Raw genomic sequence first — 22297 nt, 5'->3', positions numbered from 1 at the left:
CACAAGACTTCTGCAACAATGTCCTTTGGACAGATGAGACCGGAGGGGTGATGATTGAGGTCTGTTTTTCAGCCTCGACCTGGGCACCTTTCAGTCCCCGAGCTGACCATGAACTCCTCTGTACACCAAAGTGTTCTAGAGTCAAATGTGAGGCCATCTGTCTAACAGCTAAAGCTTGGCTTACACTGGGTCACGCAACAGGACAACGATGCCAAGCACAGTAGCAAAGAAAGCAAAGAAATGAGCTGCTGCAACAGTCCAGTCAGAGTCCAGACCTCAACCTGGTTGAAATGCTGTGATTGAACTTTAAGAGAACTGTGCACAAACAAAGGCTGCAAACCTCTAAGAACCGAAGCAATGAAACAGAGATGAGAGGGCCAAAGTTTCTCCACAACAGACTGTTGAAGTCATATAGAAAACAATTACTTTAAGTTATTGGTGCTAAAGGTCATTCTACAAAAGGGGTGGGCAATCTCAGTCCACGAGGGCCGGTGTCCCTGCAGGTTTTAGATCTCACCTTGGGTCAACACACCTGAATCACATGATTAGTTCGTTACCAGGCCTCTGGAGAACTTCAGGACATGTTGAGGAGGTCATTTAGCCATTTAAATCAGCTGTGTTGGTTTGAGGACACATCTAAAACCTGCAGGGACACCGACCCTCGTGGACTGAGATTGCCCACCCCTGTTCTACAAGCTACTGAATCATGGGCTGTACTTAGTTTTCCCTACAAGCCCACAGAAACTTTTTTCACATGACGCCACCATCTCACTCATGTGGGTAGCGTTGACATTAGTAGTAAAAAGTCCATGTTAAGAAAACAAAAGTCCTGATATTAACCAGACAATAGTTGAGTCCTGTTCTGTAAAATGCACAGTATGCACAGGCTTGTATACTACTGAAGTTACCACAGTGTCTAAAGCAAAAGAATGCAATGCAAAACCTTGAAGTACACGGTGTGAAAACCATTTTTATGGTTTCAATTTAAAACCTCTTTTCTTGCCACACGGTGACTAGTGTTATATCTGATAACGGATCAGTTTAAACAAACAGGAAGCAGAAAACCATCAGGAAAGTTTTGCTCTGTTTCAGAAATCCGAAGTCTGTTAGAATCAGTACAATGAGATAATAAACATACTCAAGGCGTATCATCATTTTGTCACAATGTAGCAGCGGATCTTTAGCAGTAATTAATCCAACCTGGATTTGTTTTCAGATAATCTGGTCCTCCTTTTGTAAACGGCAGTGTTAATGTAATTTCAGAGATGTTGCGCAGTAATGCCTATTTCTCCCCAGGGTAGAAATTTCTCGCAGACTCATTTTCGAGCTCTTATATCATGTATCCTCCTGATGTCTACTTTACACTTGCTTTTTTTGGAAAAGAATTCACTCTGGCTTTTGTTACAGTCTGGCTGCACAATGCAAATGCCTCATTGTGCAGCACCTGCAGTGATAGTATGTAGAGGTGGGAATCACCATACATCCCACGATACGATATTATCACAATACTTAACGCACGATACGATATTATTGCAATTTTTAAAAATATTTTGCGATATTCAGATTCTGTACATAAAGGTAAACTTTATCAATATTAATTTTATCTAATATCAAAGTCTCGCACTCAGTCTTTCTCTCATTTCAGTCAGTTGTATTGTTGACAAACTGAATGGTTTGTATTACAGTCTAGTCCAACTTAACTGAACGCAACCATCTGGTACAATTATAGCTATTCTGAACTATGAAATTTATGAAAACTATGCAGCCCATTCAGCAACTGAAGAATTTGAAAGTAAATGAAAACAAAATATAATTTTACATTAAATAAAAAAGTTAAACTTAATTAAAATAAAACATGTCTTAAATTAAAATAAGTAAACTGTCATGTTTATTGCTGCCATAAAAAAAAGTTAAACACATTTGGACAGTGAAGGAATGTCAGGATTCTTGCTCAGAAAAAGGATCAACATGCTCTGAAGTCAGAGCACAAAAACCTTTTTTGTAACAAAATATCGATTTCTGCTGTCCCTGTATCGATACATTATTAGCAAACAAAATATCACGATACTACACAGTATCGATTTTTTCCCCCACCCCTAATAGTATGTGTCTATGGGAGCAGGAAGAATATTGGCTCTAGTCAGTCAACCGTTTCTCAGGATAGGAGCATGTTGGATTGCATGTGTGCGTATGTCCGTCGGGGATCTGCCTTTATCTTGGGCTGGTCCATTAGCTAACAACAGAAGTGTGGAGAGAACATTACCAGAGAGACATTTGTTCTGTGTCTGACAAGACCCAGCTGTAAAAGATGAGACTATATTTTACACCAGCGGCCTTCTCAGATAAGATTCTGCCTTTTCCTTTTCTTTCTGTTAGCTCACATTTTCCTGGAACAAGCCTTTTAACATTACTAACTGGTGCAAAAGTATCTCTGTCATGTTGTGGAATTGTATCTGCAAATCCAAGAATCACTTTAAATGACCTGCAGAGGTTGCACTCTGGCTTCAAATGGCTCGTTTTCTTCCCGTCCCCATCTGCAACCCTTTCAGTTCCCGTGTTGCCACAACAACACGTGTTCCAAGCCACAACTTCCGGGTGAATCCGTGAGCCGATTGGCTGAAAGCAGTACATACCCACGACACGCCTACTCTGAAATTCTTGCTTAGGTTTCTGGCACTGGTTTCTGGCCTTTTCTGCCCAGGCAATTGGAGGTTTGCATCAGTGTTACGTGACTGTGCACACACCCACCCACACACACAAATACACTCACAGACACACACACACAAAAAAAAAAAAGAAAAAAAAAAAAAAAGGACACACGAGTGCTAAAGTCAGCACATTAGCAAACGTCAGACCTGGGCTCTGCTCCGGAGGACAGCTGCCAAAAGTGACTGGCTGTGTCAAAACACATCGCTCACACCTACACACTGTTTGTTGTTATTCCGCTGCTATTTCATTGATAGAGTCTCAGTAGAATACGGCACGAGACGAGGTGCTAAATGCAGTAACACTCCAGGGAGAGGAGAGTCACCATGATTCAAAAATGGGCACAACAACGCGCTATTTCTAGGCATGAAGAGGAGGAAATTAAAAGTCAGAGTTCACACACCGCAGACATATCTCTAAGCCTCAATGTGGCGCATTTTCATCATTTCTGCAGCTTTACCACGAGCCTGCCCTTTAAACCACACTCAGCCCACAGTGAGAACCTCATCGCAGACCACCTATAAGATGTATTTTCTATCTACACACAGCTTAGCCACTGATGTATGACTGTGCACATATGCTTAAATGACAGTAAAACAAAGATTTCCTTACGATCTACTAAAACTGGAAGATTGGTGCGGTTTAGGGACAGATTCCAACCTGTTCCGTTTAACTGTCGTCTACAGAGAACAAGTTGAATTACGGAAAAGTAAAAGTGCAGTTTTATAAGATGACCAAACACAAGGATGTAACAGCATATGGCTCTGATAGGGGAAATTCCAGCTTTGCCCTTCTGCTTGGCTACATTAGAGAACCGCAACTACACAAATCCTGGAGCTGAAGCCAAGAAAAATCAATAAAACTTATATTAAATGATAAAAACCTGATATAAAATATTTATTTTAAATCTTACATTTATTTCTGGGCACATGGCTTTTACTAGGAGTCTGCTTGTGATGCAGAATACAAGAGCTAGACATGCAGCTCAGCTGATTTGTTTCCTGTGTGTTTTAGAGTCAGTTACAGGCTTAAGGGTCATAATGCCTTTCCGAGCGTGAGCTGCTCCAGAACCGCTAACGCATTTCCCGGAGTGAGAGAGAGCACACAGGCAGCAGAAAGCAGCCATACGGGCAACACGGTGGCAAGGCAGTCATTGATCATAGTGATTAACAGAGGGGAAATGTGCCTCATTTTTCCTGCAGAAGGAACACGAAGGAGAGAGGAGGGCAGGAAAAAGAAAAAGAAAAAGGGCAGATGTGAGGGGAAGACATAAAAGCCTGAATGAAAAGGAGGAGATATGAGAAAGTTAGAGGAGAAGCTCGGTAGGTTACACTGGGGAGATGAGGCAAAATGCTGCTGATAATCTTATTACCTCCAGATAATTAGGCATTCAGTTTAAAGCACTGCTAATGACTCTGCTTCCTTCCACACACAAACTTGACTTTACAGCCCAGGTATACTGATGCTCATCTGAATATATTTTACAATCTAATTTTAGATTTCCAAATATTTGAAATAATGATACACTACTTGACCGTATTTTTAAAGTTAAGGTTATTTCTAACCAGCTAAACCCAGTTTTTCCTGTCTGGTCTGGTTCATTACAGTTAAGGTCAGGTTTCTGCTCTTGACAGAACTCAGTGCCATTCAGTTGTTTTGAATGTTGAGTCGCAGGGTTGCGCAGACTCCAACTCCACTGTCATGGACTGCAGCTAGCAAGGGGTGGTCACTGTTTCACGTTATGAGTCAATGGACCAGCAGGTTTCACTCTGCTGAGATTACCAATCCTTCCAAGAAAGCAAGTACAAGCAAGTCTGAGGCGGTTGAGCTGATGGATGGTAGAATATATCAGATATTGTTATCTATGAACAAAGAAAGCATTTAAAAATCCCCTCTCAAGCCCAGACGAGTACATACAAAAACCCCTGCTTCATGAAAAACACGATACAATCTCATTCTGTGGGGAATACTGAGAATGAAAGTGTGTACAAAAATAATTAAAGCTGCCATACTCTACACCACATCACAAAAAACACCCAAGACTTTCACAGCAGATAATCGCTGAGTCACAGCTCAAGGATCAATAGGCAGAACCAGGTTTTATTACCGCAGGAATTAGCAAAATGAACTTTTGCTAATTTTTAAATGCAAAACCTCCCCATCCAAAAACTGAACTTCATACTTCAAGTTTTGTGGCAGCGCAAACCAATAGTTTGAAGCAAAAAGCTCCAGACTGATGAAATTTTATGTCTCAAGTTCACTTCTTACCCATTTCTAATTTTAGTTTTATATCTCATAAGCAGCCAAGGCTCCTCTGATGCCAAGCATGAAAAAAAGAGCGAGCCAGAAAGATCCCAAGGCTAAGCGACTTGCTCCTTAAAACCAGTCTCTTGGGTTTTGTGTTTGTGTGTCTGTCTGCGTAATTGAGGTAATTAGCTGATCTAACAGACTGACAGTGGACCGGACTCCTGCTGTGGGTGGGCTCTAATTATCTAAGTTATGAGGTTATGTGATTTAAATGCTTGAATGAATGCGTTACTCTGCAAATGCACAGCAGGACGTGACGGCCAGTGTGCACTAATCCCGGGAATCTAACATGGAAATGCTGTAATAGCGAAAAATTAATTGAATCCAGCATCCTCTTTAACAAAGTCCTCAAATCATTACATCTTTTCACCGTCGCTGTACCAAGGCACCTGTTTGAAGTTCAGACAGGGACCTTTTTATCTTCCATCCATCTAAATTTCTGTTTCATTTTAACTTGACAGTTTTACTGTTGAATACAGGATTTATGCCACACCGTGAGTTATATGATGTCGCTGAAAGTTCTATTCAAACCATGAAACACCTTTAATAGAAAACTTTACCAAAAATTCACATTGACAAACTGTTTCCTCGGAAATTCCAGCATAACTTAAAATAAAGTTGTGCCAGAACCGATACTGTGAAGTTGCACAACATGAATTTGTAATGCCTGGCAATAAGCAGAAGCAAAAATATAATCTTCTGTGGGAAAATAACAAACGCTATGATGTAATCGCTTTTTAAAATCCTCCCTTGTCTACGTGTATGCCCTATTCTCATAAACTCCTGTGTTATTTTCCCAGAAAAATCAAACTGTGACAGTGACACCCGAACTAAAGTGAGAATTTTTTCGAGGTGACGTCACAATAGAGACTACATGAGCATGCTGACGGCTATTTTTCTGGCTATTATCTAACAAAGACTGGACATAATCATCACAGTCTATAACTTGGCGTTGAAAGAAGCCACATTTTTTAACCATGGGATCCAAGTTCACACTTGAATATACTCGTCATGTGGGGATTGACCAGATGCAGGCCTGCAGACCAAACCAGGCCCCAACTGCTAGTTAAAGAAACCAGGCTCTAACTTATATAACCGTCCCAGAACAGGAATAAAGTTCTACCTCCCACTGGATCCCAGCCTGCAGGATAAAAGTCCTTCCTCAGCATGTTTCATCTGCCCCGTAGCCGCCACATCCCACATCCTTCTGATGACATTTACGATCTGATTGATGGGACAATGTCCAGGGCTGCCGCTCGCGTTAAGGCGCGGTCGTTTGATCAGCAAAGGCCCACCCTGTACGTGCTCGGAAATCAAAAGCTGTGGGCTAAGGCCAGATAAAATGCTGCATACGCAGAGGAAAAATACATGTTGACACGTCTGAAAAAAACAGGAGAAAGACCTCTGGCACGCTTTGGAAGCGCTGCAAGGATTTCTTTATGCTGTAGCCACGAGTGTGTGTTTTTGAACACATAATATTTGTTCATGGCGATAAAGATGCCGTTCGGGATGAAATACAGTGTGTGAGTGTTTACGTTCCGTCACAGATGAAGCCCTAAGGTGTTCGAATAGTAGAGGGAACACACACCAAGCACACGCTAAAACACTTAAACATAAGCACATTTAGCAGGATGCAAAAATAAACAGACATAATACAAACGGTCACTTTCTTGGATCTTCTCCAAGTGCGGCGCTCCTAATAAGCAGGCGGCTGAACGGCATCAGTGTGTTTCTGTTTTTGAAGCCGGACCGCGGAGGGCCTCGTGATGAGGAGCGAAACGAGCCGGCAGATAAGTGGGGAAAGGATGAGGACGAGTCATTACGCATGACGCCGCCACAGCAGGAGAGACGGAGGGCGATGGGTGGGGGGGCTTGTTTGTTACAGATCATTATGTGATGTGATTGCGCTCAGAGAGTCAAATTTCTGATGACAGCCTGAGCTGCTGACCTCGGACCGATTTTATGTGGGAAAGCAAGGCAAAACAAACAATAATTACTGCACAATGAATTATCAGCGAGGATTCTGGGAGGCAATAAAAGCCGCACTGTGGATCCCACAGTCTAAGCAAAACAACACTCGGCAATTAGTGCAGAGAAAATGCTGTCCTATTAGCGGCAGAGGCCGGTGTTCTTCCTTCCTTCAGTAGTGCTGAGGTAGGACGCAGTAGCACACTACTCCGCCACCCTCACAAAAATCTGCATTTTCTGATTGCCAACAAATCCCATAAAAAGAAAGGATCCTGCTAACAACAGTAGGGTCGACGCCTGATGTCTTACTGCTCTGTTCCATGGAGCTCCATCATTAAGCCACACGGGATGACATGTTTGTTAATTATCCCGGACACACAGACTGTAGTTTATTTTTGAGTCAATCAGCCTCCTGCACGGAAAACTACCCGACTGCTAATTTTGCATGTGAGGAATACCAGACTAGAGATAAATTTGCACAATAGGTTAATTGGGGAGGAAAAACTGATGCAGATTTCCTAATGCAAACATTTGGAACTGACCAACAACCCATATGCTATACCTATAGGTGTATCCTCACAAACATAGCAATTATGAATCCATCCATCTTCTGTCCCTTCTTCAGGTCACAGGGAGAGCAGACAGGTCTCAGACTTCCCCGTCAACAGCCACCTGCTCCAGCTCATCTCGGGGGACAGTGAGGTGTTCCCAAGCCAACCAAGAGATGAATGCCCTGACCCTAACCTTCTCCCATAGTACCCCAAATCACCTGACCTAAGAGGTGCCCAGAAGTCATCCTAGTCAGACGCAGAACCACCTCAACCGCCTCCTTCAAGTAGAGGAGTAGTGGCTCTACTCAGAGTCCCTCCTAAATAATCAAACTTCTCACGGTGTGTTTGCCAAGGGAGCCTCAGCACTCTCTTCACCACAACACACCAGTACAGCGTCTGTATCATCGTGGATGTGACAGTCTGTCGGTCAATCTCTCCATAAAGAAGTAGACCTGGTTGCACCTCTGTGTGTATCGCTGACATGCAGGGGCACCAAGAATGAGAAAGTTGCATGAGATCTGTGGATTTAGCTCATTTCTACTTACTATTTTATTGCTGGTCAAGTTGACTGCTCGGCAGGTCAAAGTGACCCTGAAGCCACAGGGCAACGTCCCGGTACTCACAGCAGGAGGTCTGCCACTGATCCACCAATAAATTACTACTGCTTGACTGTTTTCTAAAAGATGGAGGGGTCAGCTATTTTAGGAGATAAATTAACATTTTATTTAAACTTAAACAAGATACATTTGTCCTAAATAGTAGGAACTAACAGGCAAGACAAGAGCACCACAGACACAGAAGAGAAGTTAGAAAGTATGGAGACAGACTTTGCTGACAGCAAAAATTAAAGTAAAAGGCCAACTTTATTCTTTCATGCTAATTAGGCTACGCAAACGTCCTGACTGAGGCCATTTATTGTCCAGATTTCAGCACCAGCAGCACAGAAAGCAGCCAACACACACATAAAATGTGTAACCTTGAGCTCAGCTTGATTTATATATACACAGTGTATTGACAGGATGCCAGACCAAAGGTACCACTGCTAGTGGCTAACATAACAGATCATTAATGCTAACTGTGTGTAGAAATAGATGGTAACCCCTCCTCCCAAGTAAAAAAAAAGCATCTAAAAGTAGCGGTGCGGCCAGAGAGCTGACATCCACAAACACATATCAAAATGCCACAGGGAAAATGAATGAGTCTGGTCTTCGAGCACCACATAATCAGGCCTCGCTTGTGTACGACAACTGCAAATAACCATGTTCACTCAAAAACATGAGCAGCATCGGCAAAGTGCAGCGGTTGCAAATGTGTACCTTCTGCGCTAATGTATTCGATCTCTCATTTAGCAAACGTCTGTCAGGGTATGAAAAAAAAGAGCTCAGTTTAGGTACTGCTGGCATGCAGGCTGACCGCACAGAACAAACTCTATCCCTGCCCGGACGCACTCTGTTTGCCAGGAAACCCTTTACCCCCTGAGCCACTAGCAAATAGCTTCTGAGCAGAGGGGGTTTCAGTAATCAATGAGCTGTGGACAGGGTGGCAGCAGACAGCTAGTTAGTCCAGCTGACAGATACCCACAGACACTTCCAGAGATGTAGCAAATGTCGGCTGTCTGCATGTGGTTTTTGGAGGTTTGAGAATTGCTGTTCAAAGACAACAGCAAAAACAGCACAGTGATAATACTGGCAGTAATCTATCATGCCTGTCTTTAGATGGGTACCTCAGAGATTTGTGGCTGCCAGCTTCTTGGAGTCCATGTTTAAGTCATAATGTGTAATTAATTGTTCATTTTAAATGGACTTAGTCGTAAGCTTTGTTTCGTAGTAGTTCCCAAACATCCACGTGACTTCAGCTTGATTTCTGTGCATCGGCTCGCTGTTCATTCTACAGTTTTGGCATTTTCATTCTATGTGTTTAGCACATCTGGATCTAACTGAGAAACTTGGACACCACTAAGTCATTATTTATCCACATATCATCCCATTATTTAACATCTACACCCCTGTAAATGTTAAGTGAAGTCTTGTCTTGTCTCTGGCTCCTAAACATTAGAGATGTAGATTTAAAAAGTGACCAAGGTTTTTTCCTTCATGGCTGCTCAGCTTTGAAGCAACATGCCCGAGGAGTGAAGGTTCATTGAACACATTTGTAGACACAAGCTTCTACTATTTTTGTCGTCATTTGTGGTACTGTACTGGCATTTATTCATTTTGACATTTTGCATTTTGGAGAGATGACTTTTGAGATAATTTCCCTTCAAGTGCCACAAATACGTCACAAATACTCCTTTCTTCTTATCACAACAGAAGAACAAGATAAGCCGCAAAAGTTGAGAAGGATTCTTATTTACTCCGTCAATGAATGTGTTTGTGTCTATGCCTCACACACATAAACATCTGCTCAGACATCTACATCTGTGTGGGTGACAGACAGACACAGGACTGGTGGCTTTTAACTGCCATTACTGAGTAAGCCATCAGTGTTCCGCACAGCCGTGTGAAAAATAGGCCAGAGAGAAGAGTGGCAGTGACACTATGTGCAGCAATCTCAACACTTCTGCTGTGAGTGAGAGTAACGAGGAAAGAAAGCGAGCACTACAGCACTAAACTATTACTCCGGTCGCTGCTTAAAAACAAATAAAACTTCTATAGGCACCTGTTCAAATACCGGCACATGTATTCTTTCATGTATAAACAGCTCAGACTAAATGGGAATAATGAGTCTCTTTCCAGAATCCCTCAGGCAAACAGATTTTACCTCGAGCCAGTCGTAGCTGTCACACTTTCCGAAAACAAATTCCACTGAACCTGCTAATGTGGCCATTAAAGTCAAGTCAAGCCTATGTGTGTGTGTGTGTGTGTGTGTGTGTGTGTGTGTGTGTCAGTACATCAGTCATCACTAATTTTCTTCAACTGAAATGGGAAAACAGGTACATCAGAAAATCAGACGAAAGATCCTTTAACGGCAAGGAAGTCACCTCTGGAGGTTTTAACAGCAATTGGAGTTTTAAAAAAGTCTATATGTAACATGGAAAGGGCTGTACCTGAAATAGCGCTTCGGTGCCTTTTCATATTCGCTCAACAAGTCTCTGGAGTTTTGCTGGAGTGAGAGAACAAAAAATCTTCATCAAGATATTTACTCATATGAGGGTGGTGTACGAAAGCGCTGTCTAACATCATCTAATAGGTATTCATCTGGGCTGGTCCTGCACCAAAAACCTCCTTGTGATTGCTTTGTCTGCTGGTAGGTACAACAGCAGCTTATAGTTTGCATGGACCATGGCAACTTGTCTACAAACACTCAATGTTGGCTTTGAAAGTAAATGTTGGGCCTTCCACTTCAGCATGTTTCAGAAAGCGCGACAAACAGCGCCCACAAACAGTCCAGTTTGTGTCGCATCTTTCAGTGTCTTGTGAAGAAATCCTGACAAACAAGATGCAGAAAATTGGCAACAACTGTGTGCTTAACCATAGAAATCTGCTGACAACCAAAGCAATCACAAGATTCTCGGTACAGCACGTGGTACCCAGTTGTGACCACTCTCTAGGGAAGCAGTGATTGCCAAAGTGCTGCCAATCAGTGTCACATGTCAATCACTGCGGTCTTCTTGAATGCCATTATGCCAATGGTTCGCTACACTTTTTGACTTGGTAATTTGTTTCATTGCCACCAACTGTATGTTTCTACCTTATCAATGAAGCCGTGCAGAACTCATAAAACAAGTACTAGAACACATTTGCCAATAGATAAACAAACATTACAAAGACTACAATTAGTGAGCAGCAAAGACACAGTACTGCTAAAGAAGGCATGAATCACATGAATCCACTTAAATACCATGTGGCCAGTGAACTGTTCACTACTCTTGTATAGGGATGGGTATCGAAAACCGGTTCTTGTTGAGAACCGATTCCCACTGTTTCAATTCCTTGGAATTGTTTGCCATTTTTGCAAACGATTCCCTTATCGATTCCAGTTTCCCCGAATGACATCACCACGTTGCGGAGCGTCATTTACCTGGCAGGAAACATGGCGGCTCAAACGCTCAAAAGTTTGGTTATACTTTTCGAGAACGGATGACAACAGGGCAACTTGCAATACTTGCAAAGTAGATATTTCATTTAAGGGAGGAAACACTACGAATATGCAAAAGCATTTGCTCACAAAACACGCGATGACCTTAAATGAATGTCGTGTTTTTAATTCCGCTCCAGACTCGTGAATCTCAACCCAGCAGCAGTGGTAACGTTTGCACGTCCTCTCCCGTTAATGCGGCAGGTAAATAATCAACTAACAGTGCATATTATGTTAGCGCGAGCTGCCTTATTACAAAACCTGCTATTACTGTGCATTTAGGTGACCATGATGAGAGAGACAGACAGAGTCTGGCTGGCTCAGATGCTGGCAGTTCTCGCTGCAGTTTACCGGTAGTGTCTCCTTTCAGGCCAGGATAGACGAATGTCACCGAGCAGTGACTAAGTTTGTGGTAAAAGGCTTGCACCCATTTACCACAGCAGATGCCCCGATTTTCGGTAAGTGAATGTGTTTAATTGTAGGCAGGGACATTACTGGATATTCTTGTGTAATTGCTACAGAATAATTTATGTTATACTTTGTTATTGCTACAGAAGAATATTTATTTTATTATTTTACATTTACAATTTTTTTTCCTGGGGACCTTGTGACACCCCATTGAAGAGCCATAGGCTGGATCTCTTAAGATGTCACTGTTGGGTTTGTAAGGCCATGTTACTCCTAAATTTCTATCTTGTTCAAAGAGAAGATATAAAACAAAGTTCTAAGCTAATCGACCTTAGTGTTCTCCTTTTTTAAAAAGAATCGATAAGAGAATCGATAAAGAATCGAATCGTTAAACAGAATCGAAAATGGAATTGGAATCGTGAAAATCTTATCAATACCCATCCCTACTCTTGCATATGTATCAGCAGCTGACTCAGTGTGACAAGTATGTGGGCTGACAGACTGTCACAGGAAATCAAGACATGATATTGAAATCTATTGGAAAGCATTCAGAAACAGATTTTGTTTTAGAGGTTATTGTTTTGTGGGCAGCATAATGCTAAGAATTCATGCTGAACCTGGATTGCGACTGAACCCTAATACCTAAAAAACATATAAATATTAAATCAAACAAACAAAAGAAAACCACTGAATTCTGATGATGAATATGATGAATTCAAAGTAGGATCAGTCTTGGTTGAGTGACTTTGCTTGGATTTTGCAGATTACAATTTATTATGAAAAAACACATTTTATTTTTGCAAAACATGGCACTCGCATCAGATCATGCATAAATTTATACATTCAAGACTCAGTTAAACTTGCAACAGCCAGCAACTGTTGCTGAACGCTTGTTAAAAAAGGCCTGTGCAGATGCATAACAAACAAGCAATTGTTTGAATGAGCATGCAAAGCATCAACTGATAAAACAAACAAGGACTTTGCCCGTTGACAACATTCAGAAATTTCCTACACATGATAATATTTAGCTCGTGTTTCCATTCATCCGTTTCTGAAGCACTTAATCAATTCAATTCCATTCATGTATGATATTATTGTTATTTAAATATTCACTTTAATTTGACCCAGCACTGTCTCCTATCCAGCGGATATATAACCGACACTTGCACTGCATGCGCACACGCCATCCGTACTCCCAGCGCTGCACATTTTGAAATGATGTTTGGTGTAAGGAGAGGCTATACCGATCGATCGCCACCACTGTGAAGCGAGTTACTGTAAGTGCAAGGAAAGCTTTCTAAAGCTAGCATAAATGAAAAACAAAAGTGGTGCGTGCAGGGAGAAACACTTTGAACTAAAGCTTTGCCATAAACATAGAAAACACACACACACACACACACACACACACACACACACACACACACACACACACACACACACACAGAGGTATCACAATGTGTAAAGGATGTGTATTCCATTTTTTTTTTACATGCAAAGTATGTCCTGGAGAGCTAACGTGAGTGCAAAGCGGTGAGCTGTGTTTACAAGCACAAACTCCGCAAATGCAATAGCTCCAAGGGTACAACACAACTGTGCACGATTTTGCAATGCCGTGCAAGTAGTGGAATCTGTGCTGCAATCGGGTTTAACTTCTGACATCTGTGGTTACCATTATGCACCACAACTGCATTGTAGTGAAAACGTGTTTTCGTGAGTGGGAACGTACTGCAAGGAGAACAGACGAGATATGCAGAGTGTCCATACTGGTTAAGAAAAGAAAAGAGTCGTTGATTGTAACGAGGTTCAAGACACTGATGCTTGAGCTTAGGAACAAACTACCAAGTCAAATCTATTTGAAGGGCAAAACTGAAACTGAAACTGAAAACGAAGCAGCGTTGGTAATCTTTCTGAGCTTTTGGCTCCTTTACAAAACCAAACCTACAATCACGTATCATCTTACAGTGTCATTACAGCTAATAAGAGTTATAAGAAAATAAGATCTGACTGGAAATCGCCTTTAAGCTTAGTAAGAACTTTAGTAAGAACCGCTTTCAAAAGGTTGAAAATTTGCGAGTGCATATACCAAATGTTCATTCATCAATGTAACTAAAAAAGTAAAGAAAATATAACAGGACTAGATGGAGCACAGCTGGATTTTCTTATTTTCAGTTCAGCAGCTGTTCCTCTTTGCTCCAACAGAAACCGCTTCCAATAAAAGATGCCATTTTCCAACGTGGAACGCTAACAGACAGATTATACATCACTTTATTTTCCCAATTTCACTCCTGCTGCTGACATGACCGACTCTGGTGCTGCATGCAACGCGCTCTACGAAATGTGCATGTACACCACATGTGTGCACGAATGTTTGTGAGTACAGTACGCACTATAGCAGCTATGTCAGCAGCAGTCTTGTAGCAGCAGGTGAGATTTATGAGGTGCTAAGAATGCTTGCCTGTAGCCAAGTGATGGGAGACAGATTCGCCCTCCTCGCCTCCCTGTACCCCTGCCTAACGCTCCCCAATTGCCTCCACTTGAAGACACACAAGCACTTAAAGATACACATTCACATAAACACATGGCTGCACTTATACATGGAGTAACCCCACCAGACAAACATGCACACACAACCCTTGAACCTTAAAGTGTAGCTAAAGCCTTCACTGCCCCCACTCCAGTCCTCAAAGACACGCTTCCTGGGGCTAAAAACACCTTCTAAAATGTCCTGCTCACCAATTTTTCTTCCCTGCTGACTAAATCTCTCCTCCTTCACACATATTCTGGAATTACAGCATGCACAGAAATGCAGTACAGTGGGGATCATTATGACAGAAAAGGCTGTCCTGACAGGGGAGCATGTTTTACAACCTGAGGCTTCTACCTTTACTGGATGATATAGAGTACAGGGTTTCATTTTCTCTTGCAGCTGCTATATATTCTATAGCTTAGGTGAGCAAGTAAACACATACTCCCATATCCAGGACGCAGAATGTGTATCAGATGGATGGCTGCTTACTGCAGGTTTGCTTTACGCTACAACAAAAATAACTTTTCTTATGACTGATGAAGGTTCTGTTTGAGGAGCAAACATACCTTGTATGTTTTTGGATGCCTTTCAAAGAATCTTTTACCTTAATATTTTATTACACATGCCAAACTAATAAACCAAGTGATCAGTCAAATCTGCAGGATTTTTTTGAGTCAAATAGGCTTTCAATCCGGTCACACCAGATTTCAGTGACTGGCCGCGTCGCTGGGACCTAGTTCTCCTCTTAACACCCTACATTACAGCCTGCGCATCCTGACTGCATGCACCTTCATGTAAAGGCTGCAAGACATACTTTACAGAATTGCTTTAGTTGGTTACTGTGGTTTGCTGTACTGTCTGGTAAAACAAAATGAGAAGACTAAAAAGATTTTCATCTTCTTTGTTGCAGTGAACAAATGTGTGTGAGCAGGGAGGGCAACATGCACTGCTTACACACCTCCGGCGATACGTCAGCATATTTCAGGAGTGTCCAACTCCAGGCCTCAAGGGCCGGTGTGTTGCAGGTTTTAGATGTGTCCTTGATCCTACACAGCTGATTTAAATGGCTAAATGACCTCCTCAACATGTCTTGAACTTCTCCAGAGGCCTGGTAATGAACTAATGATTTGATTCAGGTGTGTTGACCCAGGGTGATATCTAAAACCTGCAGGACACCGAGTCCTGGACACCCCTGGCATACCTGGTTGTTGGACAGTTTAACCAATCTCTCAACCTGAATCACGAACCTTCGAGGATGAGCATCCTGAATGTCAATTATTTACAGCAGTATCATAATCAGTTACAACACAAGTCAATGCTTAAAACGGACTTTTTTTTCTTCTACTGAGGCATTGTTTTCGCTCAGTGGTTGAACAGGGGGCCAAATGCAGATGCCTGGGTTTGATTCTAACCCAAGGCCATCTGCTGCTCCATCTCCCTGCTCTACTGTCTCCTCTTCACTAAAATTAAGAAATAGAAGTGAGAAAAGCTCAGAGTATAAAGGAATACTTCTGAGGTGTATATTGATCGCAAAAGCTACCAAACAAAGAGTCAGTCAAATGTTCAATATTGTTTTGTTGTTACAAATGCTCTGACATTACGTGTCCATCTAACATGCGCACGTTCAACCTTTGACTGACAGGAGTCCCCATTTGGCTTGCAAACATCTGTCCAAACAACTCCGATGGCTGTTCTGTCTTCCTCTGTCCATGCCGCTATGCATTACCGCCCTCCTCTGCAGGGACTTAGAGGATTAAACTGCAATTATATGCTTCCCCTTTCTCCCCAGCTGTGCAGAAAGGGGAGAGGAAAGGACGGGAGAGGAAGGGAGACCTTTGACCCAAAACTAATCTTTGAATGACTCAAACAAATTTAAATACAACTGTCAACGTACACAAATCCACCGTATATATTTGCATATTTATAACCTACCAGAACACTGCAACAACTAAACAGAGATATATTTTTCAGAAACTGAGAACAGAGCAGACATCAATGTCAAATGTCACATCAGTGTCAGACATGAAAAAGCAGGAAGTAGCAAGGATAGGCAGCGATCACTTCCTATATGACATTACCCAACTGCATGTATAGAAGGTATCAGCTGAGCCATCACCCGATGAGCCTGGCAGTAAGATCAGCTGATTTACTTGGATGATCAATTTATTATTTAGTGTTATTCCAGCCAATAAGACCTTAAAAGATGTGTGACAGCTTTGTCAGATATAAATGATCTGCAGCAGATGAAAGTACTGCTGCTGATTAATATTTGTAAGACAAAGAATGGAAAATATTTTATAGACATCCCCTCCAGTCAGAAGGAAACTTAAAAGCCCTGAATGGGCTTTCATATTCAGTTCTGTCATTATGACGAGACACGACTCACAGTGAAGGATGATGGCGCAAACGTGATGCAAAACAAGTGTCAAATCATCAGGTGCTTGAGCTTCTTCTTCCTCTGACAGATGAATATGTTTACATAAATCAGTCAGTCTGCACACACTTGTTAATAGTCCAATCCATGACATTAGGTGGCACATTAGTGTTTTTTTTTCCCTTTGGTCAAGAAGAACTGGATGAAATATTGAGACAAGAGTTGAAAATTACACAAGCAGCAGACACAGTGACAATACACAGACACAGATGAAATATTGAGACGTTCCTGAATTGAACAACAAGACTGAGCAGTACAAGGAGAGAAAATTACACGAGCAGCAGACACAGCTTGTCAAGCTAAGAACAAAAGAAACAAAGCTCCAGAATACCAATGAAGTCAGTCCCCTGTTTGGCAGTCTTTAATTAATAAAAACAATGGTGATCTAAAGAGGTTAGATATTCCAAAAACGAAACACACACACATAAATAACAGTCAACGCTCCAATCTCTCTTCCTACTTTTGCTGTGTACTTTTAAACACTACAGAGCAATCCACAGTGATCCTACTGACATTTCCAAAAATTTAGAGGAATAAAATGCTTGTTTTCCTCCCATTCGTTGGAAGTGGAAGCACAAGAACGCAACGTTATCATCAACTTGACATGAAAAACACCGACTGCAGAATCTATTATTTATTTCCAGTCTCTCTTGTATCGCTTTTATTCCCAATCAACCCCTGAGGGAAATATCTGGCTTTCTAGCTTCCAGCCACTCCACTGCGGAAGCCTCCAACTTTGCCTGCTTACTGTCTGTGAAGGATCAGGTAGTGCACAGCGGGTTTCTCGAGAGCTGCAGACATGGCGTGAGAGAAAAACTCGCCATAAAGCTCTGCGGAGCAGAGGAGAGCTGCAGATTTGGGTGATGGTGCTGTGTCATTATGATAATACTGCATTGTTTTCACACAGTGAATCCGACGTGTCGAACCGTTTCTCTGTGAAAATTACATCTATGTAATCAGACCAGCAAGTGATCAGTGGGACCAAGCAGATAAAGTGGGCATGTGGGCACTGCTACAATTAGATAATGAACGGCTATACAAACAGCACCGGCTACAAACAGCACCGGCTACAAGCCAGCGGCTCGCTGAGGCTCTGCTGTGTACACTCGCATAATAAGCATACATTTATTAAATACACAAGAAGACAGGCAGCACACAGCCTACCAGTCATACTGTGCGAGCGTGGAGTTAATGATTTCCCCAGGCCTCTTACGTTGTGCAGTCCGCCTTGCCTCCGTTCTGGAAGAAATAAAAAGAGGATTGTCAGAGTGGATGAAAAGCTTAGGTGGTGGGTGGAGGATGCAGGGATAAAACATATAGAAGACAAACAAAGGTACACAGTACAAAGGCCAGTAACGGCACCTCCTTGCCCTTTGTCCTCATTCCTCAGGCTCAGTGGTCTTGCTGTCCTTTCTGTTTGTTCTCTCCTTACTTCAATTCTTTCATTCTTTCACGTTGAAGAACTAGTTTTTTTACTCCATCCTTCTTTTGACCACCTGACGTTACTCTCCTTCGACACACCTTTTTCCTCCTTTCCTTCTCATTTTCTATTGTCCCATTCTTCTACTCCATCTCACCTTCTTTTTCTATCCCTCTCTTTTCTCTCTAACTCTTTAACTCTGGCCTCAGGAGACTTGGCCTGTTTACCTCAGAGACCGACATGAAAGCCAAACATTTATGTATGGGTCTGTGTCACAGTCATGCTGTAACGGACGCAGAAACTTCCTCCTGCAGCTAGCATAACTGGTTTTATGTTAGCTGCAGTCAGACTAGAAGTGAACGTTGAAAGTCTCGCATCAGACAGATGCTGCAGACATCTGCTTCCTGGAGCAGGCTCTGACTCTGATCTTCACCTACATATCATCTCAGGTTAGAAACTTTGTGCTACTATGCGGGCCACTTAAGTGAGATAAAAGGATCGACATCAACCCTGTATGTACACAAGCTAAAGAGCTGTACGTGGACTGGAACAGGGGGGGAAAGAACTTTAACTTTAACCAATTAATTGGTTAAAAAGCAAAAGCCACTATTGCACAGCATATGGCCAGGGTTTTTCATGCATAGGGGAATTTTAGCCACTAAAATTCCCAAGAGGTTTTAGTCGGAGCCAAAACCTCAGCACTGGTATTAGATATTTTTAACCAGTTTTGTAGATTGTGGTTTCATTTATTCAAGCATAACAGACATAGATTTCTGTCACATAAAGTGACACAGACCTACTGCCTTTAGTGCACACAGTCCAATCAACATTAGATGCAAAGTCACTCCCCAAAGGCCAATTTTTAGGCAGGAAAACCCCTGATGGCTCCGCATGGTGACACCTAAATGAATACTTTAGTAGACAACACTATACTATTGACAAATACATCCCAGCATCCTTGTAGCATTTCATTAGTTTGTCTCCCTATAAAGCTCCATGAGGACAGTAATGCCCACAAGCGTCAGAATGCATGCTGGCTACAACAGCTACTTGGCACACAATGAGGTTAGAGGCAGAAGAGGAAATAGAAAGAGAGGAAGAGAGAAACTGAATGAGAGAGGTGGTTCAAGAACACATGAGAAAATCCCTTCATGGTAAAAAAAAAAAAAAAAAAAAAATTAGAAACAGGAAGGAAACAGAAATTTGAAAGTGTTTTAAGACGTTGAAGAAGGAAGGAAGCCCTTAATGTCTCCACGATCCCCTACGATAGGAAATGCCTGAAGTAATCCTTTTGTGTGTATGTCTCCATGTGTTGAACTGACTGTACTACAAAACTAGAAAGTGTCAAAAAAAAAGGTCAGAGAATGATGTAAACAACTTTCAGTTAAAGAAAGTTGAGATTTGGAGAAAAGTGTTTTCAGCTTCTTGAAATGGACACTTTTCCTCCTCTTCTCCTCAACCTCCTCAGACAATCAGCAGCGTTGAACCCACACACTTCTTTCTATGAGGTGGCGGTGCTGCCCACTGCACCACCGTGAGAACATTGAAGTGCTGTCCAGAAAATAAAACTGACAGTGCAACATACAATGGAACAAAATCACCTCTTACATATTTAAAATATTACTGCCTGGTGGTAATATACTGTATACGCTGTGTGGTTGTCTCATCACAACCATTTCATCACATATTCCATTACATTTTTACATTTTCTATTTCACTTTTTATTTTTATTTTAGACAACGACTGATCGGCCAGTTCAGAGAACACAGTCTGTGGACATTCTGGTACTTTTCCTGCAAATTTAATCTGCTGCTTATTTAATGTCAATACTATCTCAATTTTACATATACTTCCTAGCCTGAAGTCCACTCAATACTTTTCTCCAGAGTTTTCCACCGAGGATATTCCATCTGCTGCAGGAGGATCAATCGCTGTTGCCAAGGTCAACAATGGACTTTCACATTCAATTTTCTCAAGTGATGTTTCAGAGTATGTACTATACACTGTGAGAGAATTCTTTCCATATCACCCACTACCAATGCACTCTCGATGACATGTGTGTCTGCAATGGAAAGTGTGGGTTGCACTTAAAATACCACATACGGGGGAATTCCCCTCTGCTTGAACGTAAAGAATCAATTTTCCCGGAGAAACTGCTGCAGAGAGAACAGGAAGGTTGGATGGATGGATGAGGGTATGGGTGGATAATTTGATAGACTGAGGAACGAAGAAAGAGGGAAGCAAGTGAGAGGCTAAAGATGACTAATTTGGCTAACAGATGAGGCCGAAGGTCATTCCCTGAGTTTGCACATGGGATCTCTGACCTTGCAGATACAGGCGAGGGGTGGACTAACAACGTGGCGGTGAAATGGATCGAGTCTATAATGGATTTTTTTTGTGTGTGCAAAAAAGAAAAATGTAGTATGGGTCAGATACGTTTCACAGGCAACAGATGAACTCATTAAGGACAGCATCTTCAGACTGAAGGTCAGCTACGCAGACCTAGTACTGACACTCAAGTTCAAGCTGCACTCCCCCACTGCAGAGCATCAGATGATAATGGATGTCAAAACAGAAGCAAAGGGAGAGCAGCAATGCACCGAGTCAAGTGCTTGGGTGTCTTCGTAAGAGGACGAGCTTCAAAGTAAAGCCTCTTCATTTTGCTAACGCTGAGCAATGCTATTGCTGCTGCCAGCGCAGCCTTTTCACCGTCCTGCCGACATGAATAGCTCCTTTTGTCACAGCGAAATTCCACTGGCAAGTCTTTAATTAGCTGGAGGGCTCTTCCCTTGTAGGCCTGTGTGGGCAAAAAATAGAGAAAAAAAGAAGATGGGGCACAAGGAAGAAGGTTTCTTAGCATGAAGGAAAATGTGGAAACTGTAAGAGAACTGAATGGAGAAGCTGTGAAATTTTTGGATGATTCACACCAGGTTTTAAAAATTTTGATGTTTCTTTGCTTTGTTTTCTTAACTTTACTTGCATAATAGTGTAATCCTTAAACTATAATATAATCTTCATATTAGGGCTGCCACGATTAGTCGACTAGTCACGATTACGTCGACTATCAAAATCGTCGAGGACTAATTTAATAGTCGATGCATCGTTTGAAGCTTTAGGACGCAGGAATAAGTAGTAGGATTTAAGAGTGTAATAACGGACTGAAACAGAAGATGGCAGCACTGCATGAAGAAGGATGACAGCTGCCGCTAAACCCCGAAGAAGAAGAAGCTGTGTCCCAGGATTCATAGCGCGGCCCTGCTCAGTTTCCAACAATGGCGGAAGCTAGTTAGTTTTAATGTTACTCTTATTATTCTTTCTGGGTCACAAAATAAACGTTTAACATATTTTCAGGCGGGAATGTAGCTGTGTAAACCTCAAATATCTGCTCAGTTTATCAAGACACCACATATTTTCAAAAGCGCTCTGACGTTTTTGGAGACGTCTGTTACCCACTAGCTCGATAGCTAGCCGGGGGCAAAGCTCACTAGAGCCCGTGAGAACACCGGACTCCCGACAAATCGTTTTCAAACCCACCGCCGTCTTTCGCTACTCAGGTTAAAGATGATATATAAGTCACTTAGATAACTTCAAAATGTTATTGTTTGGCTTTTTTTAGTATTTTATTTGTTCCTGAGTAAATCGGTTTGGCTGAGATTAAAGTTATAGTTTTTACACAGCTGAATAAATGTCAAGCAGACAGCTGATTATCAGAAGTATGAGATGCTCGAGAATATACTCCGGTGTCCTGTTATATTTTAGATAGCAAGGAGCAGACGGCTGAGTTTATTAAACTTCATCGAAACAATCTCCAAATTTCATTAAAATGTAATAAACTATCATCTTGTCTTTATTTTTAGTTAGCACATACCTTAAACACTTAAAGCTTTAAGCTAATGATA

General features: G+C 41.9%; 1 protein-coding gene across 3 annotated transcripts in view; it reads right to left on the bottom strand.

Annotated features, from left to right (window-relative positions):
- LOC146381243 (thyroid hormone receptor alpha-B) overlaps positions 1 to 22297 on the bottom strand; it is a 156082-nt gene that overhangs the window by 74898 nt on the left and 58887 nt on the right. For 2 of the 3 annotated variants that reach the window (XM_084937185.1, XM_084937184.1), the window contains one exon: positions 18143 to 18217. The exons of the other annotated variant lie outside the window; for it this stretch is intronic. The gene's annotated coding sequence lies outside the window, so the exon portion shown is untranslated. The remainder of the gene's footprint in view (positions 1 to 18142; positions 18218 to 22297) is intronic. 3 annotated transcript variants of the gene reach the window in all.

The sequence above is a fragment of the Perissodus microlepis genome, chromosome 8, assembly GCF_051167445.1.
Source record: "Perissodus microlepis isolate ML-2025 ecotype Zambia chromosome 8, ASM5116744v1, whole genome shotgun sequence".
Classification (NCBI taxonomy): Eukaryota; Metazoa; Chordata; class Actinopteri; order Cichliformes; family Cichlidae; genus Perissodus; species Perissodus microlepis.
This window is presented reverse-complemented; position numbering and strand designations above follow the sequence as displayed.